The sequence below is a fragment of the Tursiops truncatus genome, chromosome 6, assembly GCF_011762595.2.
Source record: "Tursiops truncatus isolate mTurTru1 chromosome 6, mTurTru1.mat.Y, whole genome shotgun sequence".
Lineage (NCBI taxonomy): Eukaryota > Metazoa > Chordata > Mammalia > Artiodactyla > Delphinidae > Tursiops > Tursiops truncatus.
In genome coordinates this window covers 108962615-108983852 of record NC_047039.1, presented here as the reverse complement: position 1 = coordinate 108983852, position 21238 = coordinate 108962615, and the positions used below count along the sequence as shown (strand labels likewise).

General features: G+C 57.5%; 2 long non-coding RNA genes across 6 annotated transcripts; one reads left to right on the top strand and one right to left on the bottom strand.

The window, feature by feature from the left end:
* Nucleotides 1–2339: 2339 nt before the first annotated feature.
* Nucleotides 2340–17211, bottom strand: LOC117312688 (uncharacterized). Of its 4 annotated transcripts, none has more exons than XR_012332731.1 (4): nt 16698–17211; nt 14122–14303; nt 13409–13589; nt 2340–6026 (listed from the first exon to the last, which is right to left on the bottom strand). It is a non-coding gene; the product is annotated as an uncharacterized lncRNA (long non-coding RNA). The 4 variants fall into 4 exon arrangements; XR_012332732.1 differs by lacking the exon at nt 16698–17211 and adding an exon at nt 14710–15138; XR_004527150.2 differs by lacking the exon at nt 16698–17211 and having other exon boundaries at nt 4265–4631; nt 5853–6026; nt 14122–14386.
* Nucleotides 15221–20941, top strand: LOC109552442 (uncharacterized). Of its 2 annotated transcripts, none has more exons than XR_002179260.3 (3): nt 15221–15528; nt 18680–18744; nt 20600–20941. It is a non-coding gene; the product is annotated as an uncharacterized lncRNA (long non-coding RNA). The 2 variants fall into 2 exon arrangements; XR_004527148.2 differs by having other exon boundaries at nt 15231–15450.
* Nucleotides 20942–21238: the final 297 nt, after the last annotated feature.

Genomic DNA, 21238 nt, shown 5'->3' with positions numbered 1-21238 from the left:
TGTGTACCTGCCCTAGGGGGTTGGGTGCTAAAGGTAGGTAGCAGGACTGATGGGAAAGCCACAGGTCCATGTGGTCCAAGAGTCTGAAGGTGGGGTCAGAGCTGCAGGTGGCCAGGCCACAGCCCCCAGCCACTATCTGGAATCAGGCCTCAGCTGAGCCACTGGACCCTCCTATTAAATGCAGCACTAGGCTGAGCAGATCTGCCCTCCCGTCCTGGGAGAGGACCAACCTGGGCCCTGAGTGGGAAGCGGGCACGGGTGACCCTGGGTTGCTGCAACAAGGCCTCCTCGGAACATTGCAGTAGTTAAAAACATACAGACATTGCCCTCCAGCCAATAACCTAGCACCGCCCACACCAGTTCCTTTGCTGGGGGGTGGTCAGATGCTGCTTCCAGGTTCCAGAATGGGGTGTGTGTGTGTGTGTGTGTGTGTGTGTGTGTGTGTGTGTGTCTAAGGAGTTCCAGAGCTGTGGCCAGGGGCTGAGGTCCTCCTCCATCCATCATCCCCCTGGTCTGGTCTGGCCTGGTCAGACCACTCTCTGGTCCTGGAGGATTTGGATGTGTCCCCCAGGTCCTGCCTCAAGTGAAGGGCAGGACACTCAGTGCAAGGGACACACACACAGTTACTCTCGCTCACCCACCCCACAGGCTGTCCCAGAGGCGGGCTCATGACACGCCCCAGTCATGCCCATCCCCCCTCCGGCCTTGGGGTGCAGGCCCCTGCCCGCCCTGGTCACTGTTTGCTAGGTACCCTCCCTGCGTCCTTCTTCTGTTCCCACATTTCCACTGCTCAACACTGACTATAAGCTGAGTTCAGACGCCTTTGCCTGCAGTCAAGGCCACCATGACCAGACTCAGCCCCTCTTTCTGGAAGATTCAGCACATCCCGAGGTACCACATGTGGTTCCCCTTGCCCTTCTCCTCTCCGTGCCTTTGCTCAAGCTGTCCCTGCAGCCTGTCCCCACCTTGTCCCAACACAAATGCCTGACCTCCTGTGAGCCTTCTCCCCGGGCTGCCCTCTGTCTCAGGGGACAGCCCCTGACTCTGTCCTTGCAGGAGCTGCAGCCTGGTACTTCCCTGTAGACCACCACTTCTTGGTCTACGTCAGCCCCACACCATGACACACCAACTCCTGTCCTCTGGACCTCCCCAATCACATCCAAGGCCAGCCTCCCCTCTGTCTCAGAAGCCGCTGCCCCGGGCCAGGCTGCCCTCACTCTCCTGGGACCTTGATACCACTCCTGTATCCACTCTTGTCCCCTACAGCCCAAGTGAACTTTGCGGATCTGATCTCACTCTGCTCTATAAAACTTCCAAAGCTTCCAGTCGCCTCTAGGACAAGGACCTTGGTCGGCCACACTGATCCTCTCTTGGGCCTTCAGGTCTGTATCTTTGGGACCCCCATCCACGCCATCCTCACTCCCTCCACCAGTCACTCTTCCCTCGTTAGTTAGACCCTCCGGTCCTCAGGCACCCCTCCTCCCTCCTCCGGGATCCCTCCTATGATCTCTGCAGAGATCAGGCCGTGGGGTCCAGCCCTTTCAGCCCCTGTACAGTCCCCTCCCAGCCCACCGCCCTCTTGTCATCATTTACTGCATTATTCAGAATGGTTTGCGCAGCCTCAGCCTCCCCTGCAGGACTGTGAGCCCCGTGTGGACCCGGCTGTCTGTCTTGTTTGTCACTGTGACCCCAGCACCCTCCCCATAGGCCCCCTCACTGAGTTTGCTTTTCAGCTTGACTCCACCCCAAGGCAGGAGAAAGGGGGCCCGAGGTCCCTTCTGCCCTGCTTCCGCCCTTCTCTCCAGGAACCCCTCCCTGCAGAGGCCATGGGGTTTTCAGGGTGGCCCTCCTTGCCCCTCCCACAGTGATCACCACCCCGACAAGGGCAAGTCACCAGGCTGCTGTGGGCTGGAGAGCACCCTGCCCCCCACTCCCCAAGCCCCAGTGCCTTGCATAGCCCTGGGTTGGTGATACTCGAGGGGGCGCTGCTCTCAGCTCAGGCTTGGCAAGACCAGGATGGGTGGCCTGGGGGTGGGTCCAGCGGGAGCACCCCCGCCCCCAGCCAGGGGCCTGGGAGAGGAGCCAGAGGGGTGCAGGGAGGGGCTACAAGGGTGGCAGTGCCCTATTCCACATCCATTCCCCTCCCAGAGACCCCTCACCCCCAGCTGGCTTCCGCCACTCCAGCTGGCCCAGTCTCTCCCTGCACTCCCCTCGCTGATCCCACAGTCTGCCCCTTCCCCCCCTTCTGCCTTCCCTCACCCCTCTCTCCTGCTCACCTTCCCTTTCCCTCCCCACCCCTTTCCCTCCCCACCCCTTTCCCTCCCCCTCCCCCTCTCCATTCCCTTTCCCCATCCTCTCCTCTCTTCTGCCATCCTCTCCTCTTTTCTCTGAGTCCTTCTCCCTCGCCTCCTTCCTTTCTTCTTCCTGGGTTAAAAATAATCAACTTTCTGGGAAGCAGCAGCTCCTGCTGAGCCGCCCTCCCCACACTTGGGAGCCCCTGAGAATAGCTTTCTGCGGTTCTCAACTCGAGCCCCTCCTCTCCCCCACCCACCGCCCCTCTCCCCGCGAGCTGACTAATAAGCCCGGGCCGGCAGCAAAGCCAGCTAGGCTAGAAAGGCTTTAACCACTTCGTGCCCAGACTGCGGGATTGGCGCTCGGCCCCCTGCAGGCCGGCCGGGATGGGGACCCCGAGTCGTGGGCAGCCCCGGAAGCCGGCCAGGCAGCGGCCAGACCCGAAGCTCTGAGCCGCACGTAGTAGACGCTCAATTAATTTTGGTGCTTCGATGAACTTTGACCTGTGACCACCAAACCGGCTCCTCCAGCTGCTTTTGCAGCTAACTTGGGGCTTGGAGGCAGCGAAGCGACATCGCAGACACCCAAGGGATAGGGAGGGGCTGATACTTTGGGGTCACAAGGAGGGTGTGACTGGGCCGGTGAGTCTCCCTCCCCTTGGCCTGGCAGACTCCTTGCCCCCCCGCCCCGGAGCTGGGCACTGCCTGAGGGGGGCCACGACTGTGCCCTCTACAGTGTGGGCCAAGGGCAGGGAGGGGCTGAAAACCGTCCTGGGATCCAAGAACGTCCACCGCTGGTCTGGTCTTCAGTGATCTTCTTGCAAAAGGGGAAACTGAGTCCCGGAGGAGGCAGTACGTCTCCGGGTTCCTGCCGCAGACCTTAAGGGATGCAGGGCCACCCGAGACCCTCAGCTCCACCACAGGGGTTTCTACGGGTGTAAGGCTGCGGGGTGGAGGGGCGGGGGACATCAAGGTCAAAGGTGAGGGGTAGGTGGGGAGGGAAAGAACTCAAATCCTGCGAGGACCCCGCCGGCTCCGCCCACTCCGCTAGGTCCCGGCATTACCTCATCGCGGCGCGTGCCCATTGGCTGGTTCCCCCGGAGGCCGGCCCAATGCGGCGAAGCTCGTTAACCCTTCCCGCCCCGCGGACTCAGCCTAGGCCATGCCAGTTGTCCCCGCGGCCCCACGCGGCCTTCGGGAGTCCACGGGCCACGGAGACCGGGAAGGGCACTTGGGGGGCTGGCCCGCAGGCAGAGAGCTCAGTGGTTAGAGCACAAGTCAGTCAGCCTCTCTCGGGCCCCATCCTCCTACAGGCTGTGTGACCTTGGGCAAACAACCTCACCTCCCTCAGCCTCCTCTACTTGTTTTCTCAGCTGTAAAAAGAAGTGAATGATGTAACTCCTGCCCTTCCTAATTCCTTTCCCAGTATTTGCCAAGTGCCGGGCACACGTGGGCTCCGTGTTCCACATTGCCTCCTCACTGCAAGAGGTACACTTATGATTATGGGTTTTCAGAAGAAGAAAGCGGCTCAGAGCAGAGAAGCGCCTCCCAAGGTCACACAGCACGAAAGTGACAGAGCTGGGATTTGACCCCAAGCCTGTGTGCGTTCTGAGCCTGGATTCCTACCCAATGCAAGATACTGTTTCTGCTGGGAGATGCTGCTTCTCGGAGCTCCTGGTCCCGCAGGAGGGACAGGACTCACATCCCCAGACAGGCCACGCAAGAGGAGACTGTGACCTAATAACACCAGGGACAAGCTGGAGAGCCAGGGCCTCCAGGGAGCGAAGGCTTCCTGCAGCAGGAGGGGCTGGAGGTGAACATTCAAAGGGGGAGGCAGGAGGACCCTTGGATAAAGACAGAGGATGGGGGCTTTCCTGGTGGCGCAGTGGTTAAGAGCCTGCCTGCCAATGCAGGGGACACGGGTTCAAGCCCCGGTCTGGGAAGATCCCACATGCCGTGGAGCAGCTAAGCCCGTGCGCCGCAGCTGCTGAGCCTGCGCTCTAGAGCCCGCGAGCCACAACTACTGAGCCCACGTGCCACAACTACTGAGCCCACGTGCCACAACTACTGAAGCCCACTCGCCTAGAGCCCGTGCTCCGCAACAAGAGAAGCCACCGCAATGAGAGGTCCACGCACCACAACAGAGACCCAATGCAATCAAATATAAATAATAAATAAATTTTTTTTTAAAAAAAGGATGGATGTGCTGTGGGGGCACATGAAGTTGGGTCTGGAAGCTCTGAAGAAGCCTGAAGCATCCCCTGCGGCCGACCTCCAGGTCCAGGGTCAGCCAGCCGACGCCGATGTGGAACCCGGGCGGCGGCTCCTCTCTGGGCAACACTGGAGGGCAGGGCACAAGCAAAGGCCACATACCTTGTGTCTAAGTATTTACAAGTTATAAATCAAGCTGCCGAACTGCTAAATAAAATACGTTCTGTCCTCCGTCCTTGACAAATACACCTTCCTAAGGACAAACACCCCTGGAAGGCTGGGTTTGTAATTAGAAGTCTCGGGCCCCTGGGGTCCATGCTGGAAGTGGCAGCACGAGGAGAGGCAGCCCTGGCCTCCGGTTTCCACACAGTCCCTCTTTTCTTTCTGCGCAGGTTTTGCTCTTTTCCACGAGGGGCTTTACGAGCTTGGGTGCTGACGCTCCAGCCTGCCCACACCCATGGCAAACAGCCACCTCTTGGCCACCCCTAGGGATTAGGGGTACTCAAACAGGCAGCTCAGACCACCCCCAGGAGGATGGACCCAGGAAGTGGGCTGGGGGGCATTGAGCAGGGAATTCCATGGTCTCAGGTGCCCAGATCACAGATTCCTTGCCCCATGAGGAAAGGCACAATCAGAAAAGGGCCAGAGTGCCGCTGTCTAGACTGGGACTGGGGTCTGAGGACTGCGCTGTGGTCCCCGGGCACTGCTGCAGACTGGGGTGGCCCAAGCTGGATGCAGCGCTTCCCCTCTTTTTGGAACTTGCCCCTGACCATCGCTTCCAGCCATGCACCTGACCCTGCCCAGTTCCCAGGTGCCATCGCCGACTGCTTCTCCCTAACCCCCAAGCCCAATACTTACCAAGACCTAAAGAGCTTCCCACTTCAAGAAGTCAGCTCCCTTCACCCTGTGCCCACTGCCCCTGCCCCAATCCAGGCTGGGCCCCCAGCTCCCACTCTCTGCTCACCTCCCTGCCCAGTCTGCCCTTTATGTCCCCCAGACAGATCTTTCTAATATGCAAGCATGATTGATCACTTCCTTCCCTCTCTGGCTCTCCAGGCTTTCAAAGCAGCATTCCCAGGCTCCGGATATCTGGCTCCTCTCAGCTTCTCCTCCCCTCCCATCACCTTCGGTTCTAAGATCCAGCCATTTGGACCTTCTCTCCAGTCTGGACAGCTTTATGTCCTTTCTGCCCCAGGGTCTTCAGGCGTGTCATTCCCCTCGCCTGGAACCATGCTTTCCGCTCTTCATTTTGCCAATATCAGCTTAAGAGTCCCCACCCCATGGGACCCTGCCTGAATCCCCGGATCAGCAGAAGTGACACCGTAATGAGCCGATTCTCTCTGGAGTTACCCATTTCAGGTGTTTCGCATCTGGGCTGTAGGCGCCAGGAGGGCAGACTTGGTCTGTCTTGTTCACTGCTCCATCTTCAGTGCTGGCAGCGTGACTGGCCCAGAGTAGGTGATGCTGCAAGTTCATGGGACAGATGGGTCTGCACTGGGCTAGAAATCGGACTGATGGGAGCTCCTGCAAGCCACGAGGTGCAGCAAAAAAATAAAAAATAAAAATCAGGAACCTGAGAGTGACAGTATCCACTGCACACTGTATACCAAGCCCTGCTTTTATTCATAGTGTATGCTTATTTCTCACAGCCATTGTTGAAATAGGAACTATTATTCTTCCCATTCTACAGAATGAGAACACTGAGGCACAGAGGGTTCAGAGACTTAGGCTCACGGCTGGCAAGCAACAGGCCCAGATTTGAACCTGGGCAGTTGAGTTCCAAAGCTCAACCACCTCCCTCTTCCCGTCTAGTCCCAGCTGGGCCAGTACCTTGCTGTGGGTCCCTGGGCCACTGTCTCTACCTCTCTGAGCTGAAGATTTTCTGTCCGTGCAACATAGGGTTGCCAAAGTGGTGATCCCTGAGCTCTCTTCCAGGCTGACACCCTGGGGTCTCATGACGCTTCCTGGCAAGTTCCTCTGATGATCTGCCCTTTGGTGAGTACCTGCTTTCAGGCCCCGTCCCCAGGTCTCAGGCCAAGGCTCTCTGTGGGGGTCCTATGGGTGATGCCCAGGGAGTTGAATGGATGGAGAACAGTTGGGTGTGAGTTAGGCAAGGCAGGTGGGGGTGGTCAGTACTTAGAAGCTGTGGTCAATTTTCCTTTTTTAATCAGTGAGCCCCAGAGGCAGGAGGCAGGGCCCATGGCTCCCCTCACCAACTTGACCCTGTGGTTCTAGAACTCATCTCTATTTGAAACGTTCCACCTCGGACAGGCAGGAGCCCAGAGTACTCGGCTGGGTAACCAAACTGTCTTGTCATCATGGCCAGCTGGTGCTGGGCCTCCCCCTCCCAGGGACTGAACATACCCTCCAAGAGCTGAGCTGCCAGGTACTGGGGTTCAGGCAGAGACAGGAGGCTAGTGGTCCAGGGGGCCTGAGCACGGCAGTCATGCCCAGGGGGCACCTGGAATAGACTCAAGCTTGGGTCCCCATGCCAGAGGGGACACTCCACCACATCTCGGGGACTCATCACAACAGCCCTGTGGGATATGTACCCATTTTCCAGAGGAGGACACTACATGAAGACTCAGAGAGGGACAGTGACTTGCCCAAAGTCACACAGCCAGGAGAAGGAGTCTGAATTTTGCTCTTAATCACTCTGCCCCCTGCTTCAGGCAAAGGTGTTCAAAACACATTAGTAGGGACCTCCCTGGTGGTCCAGTGGTTAAGACTTCACGCTTCCAGTGCAAGGGGCTCAGGTTCGATCCGTGGTCGGGGAACTAAGATCGCACATGCTGCGTGGTGTGGCCAAAAAAACAACAAAAAACAAACACGTTCATAGACAGAATGAGTATGAGCGAAGTGATAAGAAAAGTTCTGGAAGAAACTCCGGGACACAAATGCAGGTCCGCGTAAGGGAGTGGTTTTTTGGTCTTGTTTTTGGCCGCACCACATGGCTTGCGGGATCTTTGTTCCCCGACCAGGGATTGAACCCAGGCCACGGAAGTGAAAGCGCCGAGTCCTAAGCACTGGGCCGCCAGGGAAGTCCCGATGTAAGGGAGTGTTTATGAATGCGCATGCGTGCCCCTTCTTCACCATCCCAGCATCCCTCCTCCCTGCCTTTCTCATGCTGCCTTCATGTATTCACTCCTTAGACCCCAAGCTCCATGAGGGCAGCAGCTGATTCGTTCCTCACCATGTACCCAGGACACAATTCCATGCCGGGCACACGGAGGTGCCAGTGAACCCCGGTGAATGAAAATACAAGCAACTCCAAGAGCAGCGCGTGGCCGCTCCGTACCCCCCCATTTCCGCGTGCCCTTTCCGTCTCCCCGCTCTGGCCTCTGTTTCTCCATCTCTGCCTATGGGGTGGTGCATGCCACCCTGAACCTGAGCTCAGGTGAGCTGCTGGGCTCCTGCTGGGCCAAGGGAGGGGCCCTAACACCCAAGGGGCAGTGGGGACGAGGGTGGATGCTGTGAGGTTCTACGCTCATCTTCCCCATCTCCTTGAAGAAAGCGGGTAACTCAGTTCCTTCCCCGCGTCTGCCTTTCTCCCCTCCTTATTCTCCTGACTCTGGTCACTCTCCAGGAGAGGTCCACCCTCCTTCTCTACAAGTAGCTCTACAAGCTACTTGTCAGGAGCCCCAAGCAAACACCCCACCCCCAGGGCTTGGCACAAAGTGTCCCAGGAACCCAGTTTGCCAGAAGGGAAGGGCATGACCAGGACACTCAGTTGGGGAAGGGCTCACACAGGGGATGAGTTGCACCTACCACAGCTCAGTTCACTCACAAACTCGGCCCAGCAGGAACCCGGTAGCCCTGAAATAACATCCACTCTGACACTTCTGAGTTTCTGCAAGGCACTTTCAGTGTGACCCCATTTTACAGATGAGAAAGTTGAGACTATGGAGAGAAGTGACCTCAAGGCTCTGGTGCTGTTCAAGTCACCAAATATTCCTGAGGCACTGGAGGGGTGGTGGGGGTGAGAGGGGGTGGGGGTGGGGAGCATCTAAGACACTGTCCTTCCGCTCCAGTAGCTGTGGTCTGGGTGGGAGTGCGGCTGACCAAAGCCCAGGTAAGTGTGTGTGACCTGAAGGTGAGAGGGCCAGGCCTGGAGTGACTCTACTGGGAGTGAGGACAGCTCCTGGCACAAATGGGGGCAGGTACTCACTTGAGAGGACCTTGATGGAGGTGGGACTGGGACAATGTTGGCCATGGGAGGGGGTCACGGGTCCAGGCACTAACGGAGCCAGAGTTGGTGCAAGGCCCTGTGCTGGAGTGGAGGAGAGGAGGATGGGTCCCTGCCCTCACCCGAGTGCGGAGGGTAAATGCCATGGCGGGGAAGCAAGATTAGAGTCTATAGGACCCAGAGGAGGGGCACCACTGCTGAAAGGTCTGTGTGTGAATGTGTGTGCGTCTATTGTGTGGCCAGGGTATGTAAGGTGTGCACATTGAATGGTCTGTGTGATATGGGTGGGATGTGTGTCTGCGGCCTATGGCATATGGAGTGTGTACACACGCAAGCGTGTGTGTGTGCCTTGGGGTGTGTCTGTGCCTGTGTGCTGGTTTGTGTGTTGTGGGGTGGTGGTAACTGGGACACTCCCCAGGGGAAGAGCTAAGGAGAGATGGCAGAGGTGTTAACCAGGAAAACGGGGGAGCAGAGGAGGTGTTCCGGGCAGAGGGAGGGAACAGCACATGCAAAGACCTCTAGGCAAGAAGAGGGCGCCCAGAGCACTGGAGTACTTGAAAGAGTTCCAGTGAGGCTGGGGGACGGGTAGGGCGGGTCTCTTTCTCTGATAGCTTGAGGGTGTGCCGGGCAGGAGTGCGGGTGGGAGTTGGGGGGGAGGGGGTGCGCCGAGAGGGTTCAGCCGCACTGACCAGGCGGGAGGGGCGGGCCTGGACCAGGGGCAGATGCTGGGTGGTGGTGGGGCCGTGTTTGCGGAACAGTCAGAGCCCCGGCCACACGCATCTGGGAAGCTGTGTGGTCTGGGATCCCGGACCTGAGCCTAATCCCGGCTCAGCCGCTGAGAGCAGTAGCTAGAAGGTTCTTAGTTTCCCGTCTATAAATTGGGTCCCGAGATTATATGTCAAAGACCCAAGAAAGAGCCTAAGAACTGTCCACGTTTTCAGTGCAGTCTGTGTGTGTCTCTGGTGAAGGGTGGGGTGGGCATTTGCTAACAAGCTTTCCCAGCACCCCAGGAGGCCGGAGATGCGGAAGATGGCAGCCCTGGCACAGGGCTCAGCTGTTAGTACCTGGCCTGAGGGCACAGAGGAGGGCATGGGGTGGGCGACGAGAGCCAGGATTTCAACCCAGGTGACCGGACTCCAAAATGGCCCTCTCACCTGACTGCGGTAGGTTCATAATCTGGGTCACGCGCTAACAGCTGCCCCAGAGCCTTCACTTTCCATGGTCTTTTCTTATATATCTTATCCTTTTCTTATTTCTTGCTAGATTATCAGTCGTGATTTAGAAATGAGAAAACTGGCCAGGACTCAAACCCAGGCGGACCTGCTCCAGAATGCACCCCCTTCCCCCACCTTGTATGTATGCAGCCGGTTTTCCCAGCATATGCGGAAACGGCCCTCAACTGCAGGTGGCTAAGAGCCTGCGGCAAGGCAGAAAGGACTTGGGCCCGGAAACTCAGCTCTGCTGCCCACGTGCCGTGTGACCTTGGGTGAGTCTCTTTCCACCTCTGGGCCTGGGTCTGTGCAATTCCCTTACTGAGTCTGGGAAGATTTGTTGAGCACCTGCTAAGTGGCAGATGAGACCGACGTCCTGAGAGCCTAAAGGACTTGCCCAAGGTCAAGCAACCCGCATAATGCGACTCGGATTTGAACCTGGAACCCCAGTGTGTGCCCTTCAAGGCGGCCTACTCCAAAGCCTCCAGGAGTGCTGTCCCCGCCCCTAGCGGCCCGCAGCGCGGGGCTCAGGGGCCCCACGCGGTTCCAGGCCCGGCCAGCCTGACGTCAGGCCGGGGCCAGCGGGGCCTAGCTCTGCACAGACAGACGGCGCGGGCCGGACCGGGGGCGGTGATGACTCAGGGCCCCGAGACGGCCGGGAAGCGGAAAGTTTTGTGCAGATGACATCACCGGGCCGCGAGGGCGGGAGGGGGCCGGCTCCGGAAAACGGCGGCCTGGCGGGCAGCCCGGCCTAGGGCAGGGCGCGGGAGGGCGCGGGCGGGAGGAACGCGGGGTCGTCACGCTCCGCCGCGCCGAAAAATACCGACCCCCCTCACCCCCGGCACCCCGCTCCCAGCCCCCGGCCCGGGATCCAGGCCCTGGAGCCCGATTCCGCGCTTGCCGGCGAGGAGCGGGTTCCACCCGCCTGCTAAGACGCCGCGCTCCCCAGCGCTCCGGAGGCAGCCGCATCCATCCTGCTGCGTCCCTGCATTTTAATTACCGCCGCATTAATATTCATGAGCCGGGACTCGAGGGGGACCGCGGGCTGTCATTTCCCTCGCCCGCGCACCCCCGCACCCCTCTTCCCCGGCTGAGTCGTGGGCTTTTTTCCCTCCCGCTCCCAGCCCCGCCCGCGCCAACAGTTGGTGCACGGCCGATTTGGGGTGTGTGTGAGCGAGCATGAGTGTGAGCCGGTGTGGAGGCCGTGGGCAAGGGTAAGGGCCGGGTGGGGAGGACCTGAACGCGGCATGGGGGGCGGAGTGAGAGGGTGGGATGTGCCCGAGAGGTCTAAGTGTAAACGTGTATGAGTGTGGTTGTGTGCCTGTGTGTCCGCTTGTGTGAACGTGTGTGCCCGAGGGAGCACGGGCCTGCGTGTAAGCCTGTGTGAGGGCCTGTGTGTGTGTGTGTGTGTGAGCGTTGCCTGTGTTCCTCTGGACAATCCCAAGGGCTGTGTGTAAGTCTGGGGGAGGCAGCTGTGTGTACAGTCTGGCTTGGGGCTGGGGGAAGGGTCACAGGGTCTGACTGTACAATGGGGAAACTGAGGCCTGGGGAGAGGCTGGGCCTTGTCCAAAGTCACCCGGTGAGTGAGTGGCATGGAGGGCCCAGAACCCAGGGCCTGGGTGTTGGGTGTTTTCTGCTCCCTGCTCTCCTGTGCCGTTGTTTACAACAATGGCAGACAGAAGGTGCTGGAGCTGGTACCTCTCATGTGCTCTCCCCAGCAAACCTGTGCTGCAGGGGCTCCATCAGGCCCCTTTGCAGACAAGGACACTGAGGCAGTGGTCTAGCAGGCGAAGGGTGAAGCTGGAGCCCAGAGATGTCTAAGTCCACAGCCCCTGGCTTTAACACCCATGCCATGCTGCCCCCTGTGGAACTGTTTGTGTGGGTCCCCTCTGGGATGATCCGGGGGTACCTGAAAGTTCTTCAGGACCGCCAGCGCTGCAAGGGCCCAGGCATCAGAGGGGGTTTCACCAGAAGCGTGGCTGCTTCACCGTGGCATTCCCAGTCCCCCAACTTGCCCCCCCCCCCCCCCGCTTTGAAGCCTGCGCGTGCTCCCCGCCCCAGCCCCCAGCCCAGGCACATCAGGGGCTCAACAGGAGGTCTTGCTTCACAAGGGAGCAGGCCACAGACTTCAAGGCTCCTGGCCCTCCTCCTTGGGCCTGGGGTCAGGCAATCACTCATTCATTCATTCATTCATTTGTTCATCCAACTGATGCTTAAGTGCCTACTGTGTGCCAGTTACTGTTCTCAACACTGGGGATTCTCTGAGTTTAGGAGGAACCCATGCCACTCTGTTCCCAATGCTGGTCATCTCCACCCTGGGGTGGAGGTCTCTGGGCTCTAAGAGGGGATTTTCTGTGCTCAGGCTCACTTGGGGTGGGGGTCTAGGGCACCTGTGCACAGAAGACAGTTTCCCACCCCCGGCCTAGCCACAGAGGTCTGCGTGCACACACAGTGGGTGGGCCAGGCAGAAAAGGGCCGCCGTCTTGGGGCTAACGCAGGGCGGAGCAGACCAGGCTAGGCAGCCTGGATCTTTGCTTCCCTCTCCTTCTGGAATGTGTCCTTCTCCTTCAACTAACCCCAGGGGCTGGCCAATCCGTCTTTCCCTGGGTGAGGCAAGGCCTCCCTCCCTCTCACGTCTACCCTGCCCCAGTCCTGCCCTTCTGAGCACCCAGAACCAGCTGTTTCCTCCTCTCCGCCCACACGGGGCTGGGCTGGAACTCATCTCCCAGCCATATCCCCTGAGTTTTCTCCTCCCCTCCTGGGAACTCTATGGGAACATAGATAAGGGGACAGGAGGGACAGTCTGGGGCTCTCTGGAGAGGAAGCGTGGTTTCACTGGGCTCCACAGGTCAAGTAGGTGTTCGCCCTGTGAATGGTGGGGAGAAGGGAGGAGAGGCATCCCCGGCAGTGGGAATGGCTCAGAGCGATGGCTGAGGCCCCTCTTCCGGGAACCAGAGCAGGCCAAAGGCCCGAGATCTGGGGATACCAGAGGGATAGATTTTCTCCTAAAGAGCTGGAGGCAGTACAGCCTAGTGGTCAGGACTCCCGGGTGAGCCCACCGTGGGTGAGACTCACACTACCGCCACCACTGTGAAGCTTGGGCAAGACTCTGAGCCCCATTTCCCCATCTGTCCAATGGGGAGAGCAACATATATATATATATATATATATATATATATATATATATATATATTTTTTTTTTTTTTTTTTTTTTTTTTTTTGCTGGATTGTATTCAGATTAAGAGACACTGCCCGTAAAGCACCTAGCACAGTGCCTGGTGCTCCTACATAGGACAGTCTGTCCTCAAGGACAGAGGGAGGCCCCTGGGATAACTGTCCCCATATAGCCCAGAATGGGATTTAAGGCTCAGCCTGTGTCCCACAGTGGGGATGAGTTTGCTAAGGACAGTCTTCTGGGGCGAGTAGGGACAGGCTGAAGCCATCAGTCAGGGGAGGCTCAGGCTCTAGGTAACAGGAGGGTCTCCAAGCCCCACAGCCCCTGGCCTCACCTGTAGATCTCTGAGAAGGTGCTGCCAGATGGCCCATCACTCAAATCGCCGGAAAGCCATGAGTCAGAGGTGGCCTGGACCCACCCATCCTGCCTCAGTCCGCTGCAGTCTTCTATGTCTCTGTCTCCCGGCTCTTTCCTTTGCAAATTTCGTTCTTTCTTTCTTTTTGGAATAGACATACCTGTACAGGCAAAAGAAAAATGTTTTTAAGGAAGTGCTGCAAAAGTTCACGCAGTACATGCTCACCCGTCCTTCTAGTTTTTTTGCATGTATGTTTCCAGGACATTTCTCTGCCTACAGAACTGTCTTTCTCCAACTCCCGCAGGATCATACCGACCTCTGCTCAAAGACCTTCGGTGGCTCCCTACCTTTATACAGCAAAGGTAGCTTTTCTAAGGCTTTTAGCAACACCACCCCGAGTGTGTTACCTCCTCTCAGGCTGCCATGCCTTTGCCCTTGCAAAGAGCCTCCACCAAAATTCCTCTTCATTGCTGCAAGCCAGGCTTCCCTGTTTCTGGGCCTCCTCCCCCAGCTCCTGCCCTCCCTGCCCCCGACCTCCCTCCTGGTGCCCTGCAGCCCCGGAGGTTCTTTTATGGTGGTGCTTTTCGCATTTAACTTTCACAAGGGTGTTATTGGAGTCGTGTGTTCTCACTCAACTATGAGTTTCTCGAAGGCTCTCCGGCCACCCCATTCTTAATTTTGTTGCCACCTACCTCGACGTCTTACACATAGTAGGTGCTTCAAATGTTTTATTTTTGAAAACATTCAACTTGCTTTTTCTTTAGGGATTCAGGCTCCAAGCCAGCAGATCAGGGTTTGAATCCTGACTCTCTCATTTCCTAGCTGTGTGTCCTTGAGAAAGTGAATTGACCTCTCTGAGCCTCAGTTACTTCATCTGGAAAATAAAGTCAATAATAAAACCTCCCTCCAAGAGTAACAGTGAGATGACAATGTATGTAAAACACCCAACATCAGCCTGAAGCAGAGCGCCGCTGACACGTTCTACTCATTCGAGTTATTCAGTCTTATTCAGTCTCATTCAGACTTGCCCAAGGCCACCTGTCCAGTTGTGGGCAGCACAGGGACTCGACTCCCATCTCTTCCTACTGCAGTGCGCCCAACTTCCCGCTGATGAGTGAGGCTCACAGGCCACTGTCTGTTTTGCAGATAGAACAGGGTCCAGAGAGGCTGAATTGTGACCCCAGGTCACACAGCCCTGTGAGCAAAGCAAGGATCAGTCTGTCTGCCAGGTCCCTGGTGGGTTCCCCTGGCCACTTCCCCACAGCCCCAGTGAGACCCACCATCCTGATCAGAGCCTCTAGTCCTCCTGGTGGTCAAGGAATCAGCAAAGTGGGCCTCTTGGAGGCCCGGTGGCCCCTACAATTGGGACAGTCAATAAAGCAAAGAGCCCCCACTTGTGGGATGCTCACAGTGACCCCATTATCCCATCTTCCAGGGGCGCTCACTCAGACTCCTGCGGTACAGGGGCTTGCCAAAGGAGGGGCATGGCCAGCATTCTTCCTCCCCCAGCCCTCAGGACCAGCAGGACCGTGGGCTCTTGCCTGGGCTGTAACAGCACCGGGGCTGGAGCTGGGGGCCAGGCGCAGCCCAGGGTCGGGGGTGCTTCCCAGGTCTCGAAGATCATCTGGGGGCCCTTCCCCAGCCCTGGCCCCGCAGAACCTGCCCAACTTCGTCTCTGAGCCGCACCCAAACTCTTCCCGGCTTTGCCAGGGAGACTGGAAATTTCTGCCCAGCAGCTTCTCTGGGAGGATTTCGACACGGCTCATGGGGGACAGGGAGGAGAAGCCAGGCTGCTGCGAGGCTCAGCATTCTCACGGCTCTGCTTAAGAGGACAGGGAGGGGGGCTTCGCTAGGCCTTGGTGAGTCCTTCAGAAATAACAGTAATAAACAACCAGCGCCAACAACAGCGACTGTGTATTGAGCGCTTACTGCCTGCCAGATCCTGTGCTAAGTCAAGACTGGCCTAACGGAACCTTCCAGAGCGCAGGCGAGGCTGGCACTGTTACTAACCCATCTCACAGGTGAGCGAGAGGATCCAGTGGTGAAGGCGGCTGCCCCAGGCTACACAGCTGGAAGCTGAGGCCAAACTCTGGAACCCAGTAGGTGCAGGTCACTAACTGGCTGGGAGCGGGCAGGGCTGGAAGGGGCCCAGGGGTGGCTGGGGTGGGGGAAACACTAGGGCCCCCTAAAGGAAACTTCGATACACAGAAGTTAACCACGGCTCGACCGCGATCTGCAGTCCAGGGGAAGGCCTGCTTGGCCCTGGGGTCTCTATTAGCATCTAAGAGTGTCCTCTTCCTACACTGAGTCCCCCTGGAGACCTCAAGGGGTCTGGAAACTTCTCCCTACAACCGGTCTTGGTAAACCAGTAATTCCAGACACCTCCCACCCCTGCCCGGCCCTGGGGCTGCGGGCGTCTGACACTGTGAGGTCAGATGCACGGGCCTGCTCACTGCGCTCCGGGGTCCCTGGAAAAGCACCCCAGTCAAACTCAGCCAGTGGCTAAGGTGCCCCTACAGTGTGCCTGGCCCTCAGACCCCAGGGCTGTCAGCAGACCCAAAGTCACAACCCGGGGAGAGGGGTGAAGGGAGAGTCTCAGGCCTTGGGCAAAGGAATGGGGCGGGGGGCGGGGGGCATCAGACACCCCGCAGTGATGACTCTCACTGGGCTCAGGTCCCCCACCCCTTAAATGGGCAAACCGATCCCTTCCCTCCCAGGCAGCTGAGGCTTCAGTGAGCTCCCAGGAACAGCGCAGGGAGGGAAAGGGGCCACCCCAGGCCTTGCTCCCCGCTCCCTCGTCTCCGCCACCACCACAACCCCCGCCCCCGGCCGGGCGCCGTTCCCCACCCGGGGCCAGGCCGCCGAGGGCGATGCGAGCAGGGCGCGGCAGCGGCGCGGGCCCAGGCGCCCAGTTCAGCGGAAAGGAATGTCTTGCTCGGCGGGGGAGGCCGCGGCCCCCGAGGCCGTGTAAACCCCGCCGCCCCTCCCCGGGCCTCATTTATTGCGGCTCTAAAGCCCGGCTCGTTCCGCCAGCCGGGCTGCTCCGCGGGTCCGCCGCATGACTCACCCCCGCGCCCCGCCGCCCACTCCCGCCCCCCTCCCGGCCGCCACCATCAGACCCTCTAACAACCTTTGCCCAAAGTAGGGGAGGGTCTCCCAATGGAGGTGCCCGCGCCCCTGCACGCCGGAGCCCACCGCCCCGCCCCCACCCGCTGTGGCGCCCCCCCCTCCCCTCCCAGCACCGCCCGCCCGCTCCCTCCTCCATAACTCAAAAGCTTGTCAAGCTGGTTCCAGACTCCTGGCGCCGGGCTCCGCTCCAGGAAAGAAAAAAAGGAGAAAAGCAAAAGGGAAAAAGCCGGCGCGAGGGAGCGAGAGAGAAAGAGAAAGGCCCGCAGAGCGAAACTGCGTCCCCGGACCCGCTCAGCTCCGTGGTCCCCGTCCCCCCAGCCCACCCCGGCTCCCCTAACCCTGCTGGGGAACCCCCGCACCCTGGGGGCAGAGGGCGCGCCCGCAACACTGATCAATTATTTATGGGCGAATCAATTATTCAGCTGCCCCGGGAAGGGGAGGGGCGGGTAAGGCCGGGGAGGGGGAGAGCGGCTGCGGAGACCACCCCCCGGGAGGTCGCGGCTCTCCCGCTGGGCCTCGGGGATCGGCAGGCGTCCCCACGCCGGGGGTCCTGTTGTGAGAAAGCTGCCTCGGGGTGGGCTCCAGGAGGAGCGCGGGGGAATCCGCAGAAGCAAGATAGCTGAGATACCACCCAATTAGATTGGGGAGAGGGGTGGAGAGCGGGAGGCTTGGGTTGGAAAGAGCTGGCTGAGGATGGGGTGGGTGGCGTGGGAAGAGCCCGGCCTGTGAATTCTTTCCTTTCTTACTTCATTCATTCCCATGTTTATTGCGAGCCCACTGCATGCCACTGTGCCCAGAGCCTAGTGTGGCGGGTGGCAGGAGAGGGTTAAGGGCAGGAATTTGGAGTTAGAGCTGGGTCCAATTCCTGGTTTGTACTGTATTCTCTCCAACTGTGTGCCCTTTGGCAAGGGACTTGCCCTCTCTGCGTCTCCACTTCCTCATCTGCTGGATGGAGAAGAGCAGAATGAGGAATTGAAGGAGGTGGTGTGAGGTTTCAGTAAAATGGGGCACTTGGGCAGGGCCTGGCACAGAGTGGGGTCCTCTGTTCACATTGAGGGGAATATGCCAAGGCCCCCAATATCCTTCCCTCTCCCCTGTCCCCATCTGTGGGTCCTGGAGAACCTGCATCTTTCCCTGCTTTCAGACACTGAAAAGTTATTATCAAAGCCAAGGACTCTGCCCAGGGCTCTCACCTCTGGCAGGCTTCTTCCTAGCCTGGCCCTCCGAAGGCTAGTGCATAAGGCAGCTAGAGGGGTCCGCGTGCGCCTCAGTGGAATCCGCTTTCTCCCCTCATCCTTCCCTCCTCCAAAGCCTCTTCCCTTCCCCATGTCCCCCATTCTCCTTCCGATCTGCTCCTCCCTGCTTCCCATCTGGGCTGGAAAGGTTTGGAGCCCTGAGGCCATGGGGACAAGGGACTGTCAGAATAGGCGTGGGGCTCAGACTCCCCTGTTCAGTGTGTCAGTATGTTTTCCGTCCAAGGCTCAGGAGCTAAGGAGGCTTCTGTTTTCAGACTCAGGCTTGCCAAGGGGTTTACTGTCTTCTCACCAAATCTTACAGCAGCTGTATCAGGTGGACCTGGACAGATTCCGGTTTTGTGGGGCCTGAAGCTTTTACAATCTTGGGGACCCTGTTTAAGAAAAATAATGCAAAGTTATGAATACACAGTTAAACCCGGGGCCTTGACAAGAGTCCCTGAACCTGAAGCTTTATTAGCTTCTTGATAAATTGCTACTGTAGGTGGGGGACACAATTACTCCTTCGCAGAGGTGGAAACAAAGCTTAAGAGAGGGAAGTCGCTGGCCCAAGGTCACACAGCTGAAAAGAACACCGCAGCTGGGATTCCAGCCCAGATCTTCTGCTACAGGCAACACCCTGAACTGCCTCAGTGCACTCACTTACCATCTTACTGCCTCATCCACTCTGTGTCATATCTCACCTGTCCCCACCATGGGTCCAGCCCAGGCAAGGTCAGGGAAAGCAGCCTTTGTCTCCAGACCAGCCCGTGCCCTCCGTCCCAAGGCCTTCATGCCCAGGGGCTCCAGCCTAGGAGACTTTCTGTCTTGTGACAACAACCACACAGTACCAAGAAGTAGGTCTCTTCTAACCTTTCCATTCCCACAGCTGTACCTGCTCATTCCGGAACCCAGGCTTCTCAACTGACGCCAAGGAACACCCGCTGTTAGGTGGTAAGCTCCCAGGGGCAGGGGCTGGTTCCTTCTCCTTCGGCAAAGTATTTCCAGCTCTCAGCACAGTGCAGGCTGTCAAAGTGAATTTAGTGGTAACGTCTATTCCCAGCTCAGGGAGGGGATGGGGTGTTAGGGACAGAGGAGAGTTTGTTAAATTGCAGATTCCTGGGTCCCTCCAGACCTACTGAATCAGGCTCTCTGAGCACACGGCCTGGCACTCTGCATTTTAAAACTCCCTCAGGTGCATCTCAAGCTCAGTAAAGTTTGAGACTCACTGACCCAGGGGCCAGAAAGCACAAAATGCTGTGTCTCGACCAAGCTCCTCTCACAAAGGGGATTCATCTTCCCTAATTCTGGGCAGTTTTACCTGTGCACCAAGCTCACCTTCCAGCTGAGAGCTAATTGTTTCTAACACTTACTAAAGACCTATTGTGTGCCTGGGACTGGATCTTAGACTTCAGACAGTTGACCTGATTGGACACTCACAAAAGCCCTAAGAAGTAGGGACAATTATTGTCCCCATTTTACAGATGGAGAAACTGAGGCCAGGGGAGGCAAAGTGACTTGCAGAGGGACAAAGCACTGGGGAACGATGAGGTTGGAATAGGAGAGCCGTCTGCAGGACCACTGGCCTCAGTAATTTACAAGGGTCTCCTGAGAAAATCCTTAGATGAGAATTTATACACTGCCTATGAATGGCTTGGAGAAATCAAACACGCTACAGTCACTAAAGGGATCTCAGGCTAAGATGTGCAACAAAATTAGGTGACAGACCCCAAAGAAATCTAATCAAGTAGGCCTCTTCTCCCTGGTATCTTTGGAGTCAGTGTTCTGGGGAATGGGTGTTCGCAGAAGGATTTGCTTCAGGCAAATCTTTGCCTTTTCTCTGCCTGCAGTTCTGGTACAAAAGGGAAAGGGCCAGGCCAGCAAGAGGAGGGAACCAGGGCTGGTGGTAGGCAGGCAGGCTGGCACTGCAGGCCAGCATGGCTCCCTGGGCTATCTGTAGGACCGTATCATGTGATTCCCGCCCCCCCAACCCTGGGCCAGTGCTCTGTGCGAACACAGCCTAACCCTCTCCTGCTCCAGTAGGATGATCAAGGCACTGGGGAGGTGTCAGGTGGGGAGGAGCTGATTTAGTGGCCTCTGTTCCTGGTGCCTGAGGAGCTAGTTGGGGCAGAGGGTGTGGACTTATTCTGGGAAGACCCAGAAGGCAGAACTAAGGGAGGTCACCCAGAGGTCACCCAGAGGGGTCTGTTTTGCCTCACAAGATAAACTGTCTAATTGTCAGGGCAGACTTGTAGGTAGTGAGTGCCCCACCTGGGGAGGTATTCAAGGACAAGTAGGGCATATGTGTGTGTGTATGTACAGAGCCATGACTCAGGAAAAGGATTGGCTGAGGCAACCTTGAGATCTTTTTCAATGTTGAGACTTTGGGAATTTCCATTCTTAACATAACTGACCTGCCCAAGCGGGGCAGATGGGAAAAATTAACAGAGACAGAAGGTAGCCACAGGTTAAGGTGCCCAGAATGGGAACCCACAGATGCTGGAAAGGCACCCAGGGGCACGGAACCAAGCCCCCAGCCCTTGGCCTTCCAGCAGAGCTGCCATTTCTTTGACATTAAGGTGTGCTGCTTTCTCTTGCAGTCATCTGTAAATGCTCATTAGCTCTTCATGATAGTGATTAATAATAATAGTAGTGATAACTGACAATCAATAACCGTAATACCCATAGCATGAACTGAGCACTTACTGAGACAGACTCTATGCTAAGCACTTTCTATATAAACCTGTATAATTGACATGACAGTCATACACGCAATGTCCTTACTTTTACTATCATTCCCATTTTACAGATGAGGACACTGAGAGCTGACATGTGACCCAGGACTCAGAGCCAGGCTCAGGAAGTGAGCTGGGAAATGCCAGCAGAGGTCCAAGAAGAAACATGCTGCCCTCCCACTGTGGGGCTGCTTCTGCCCTCAGTGGCCAGGGACTCTGGCCTTTCCCAACCCCAGGGGTACACAGCAGCAGAAACTGGCATGGGAATAGGGAGAGGGGACCATCTCCTCCAATGCCCTCATTTTATACCAGGGGAAATGGGTATCGAAGAGAGGAAGAGACGTCTCAGTCCACGTGGGCTTCTCCTGTGCACTCCCACCTCCTACTCCTCTTTAAAAGTGATATTTTAGAAGTTATTAGTGGTAGCTTATTAATAAGAAAACATTGTTAAAGGAATGAGAAGACCTGCCACGCGTCAAGTGGTTACCATGTGCAGGTGACGTGTGCGGGGATCGTTTGCTCACCTGTAATGGGGATGATAACGATGTTTCCCCGCTGACCTCACGGGAGGGGTTCACGGTTAAAGGTGACAGTGAACGTGACGCAGCTCTTTATAAACTGGAGGACACTGCCACCGTGACCATCTTTGGGCATAGAGATTAGAAGTAAGTGCTGAGGCTCCTATCAGGGAAACTGACCAGTATTTAGGGCCC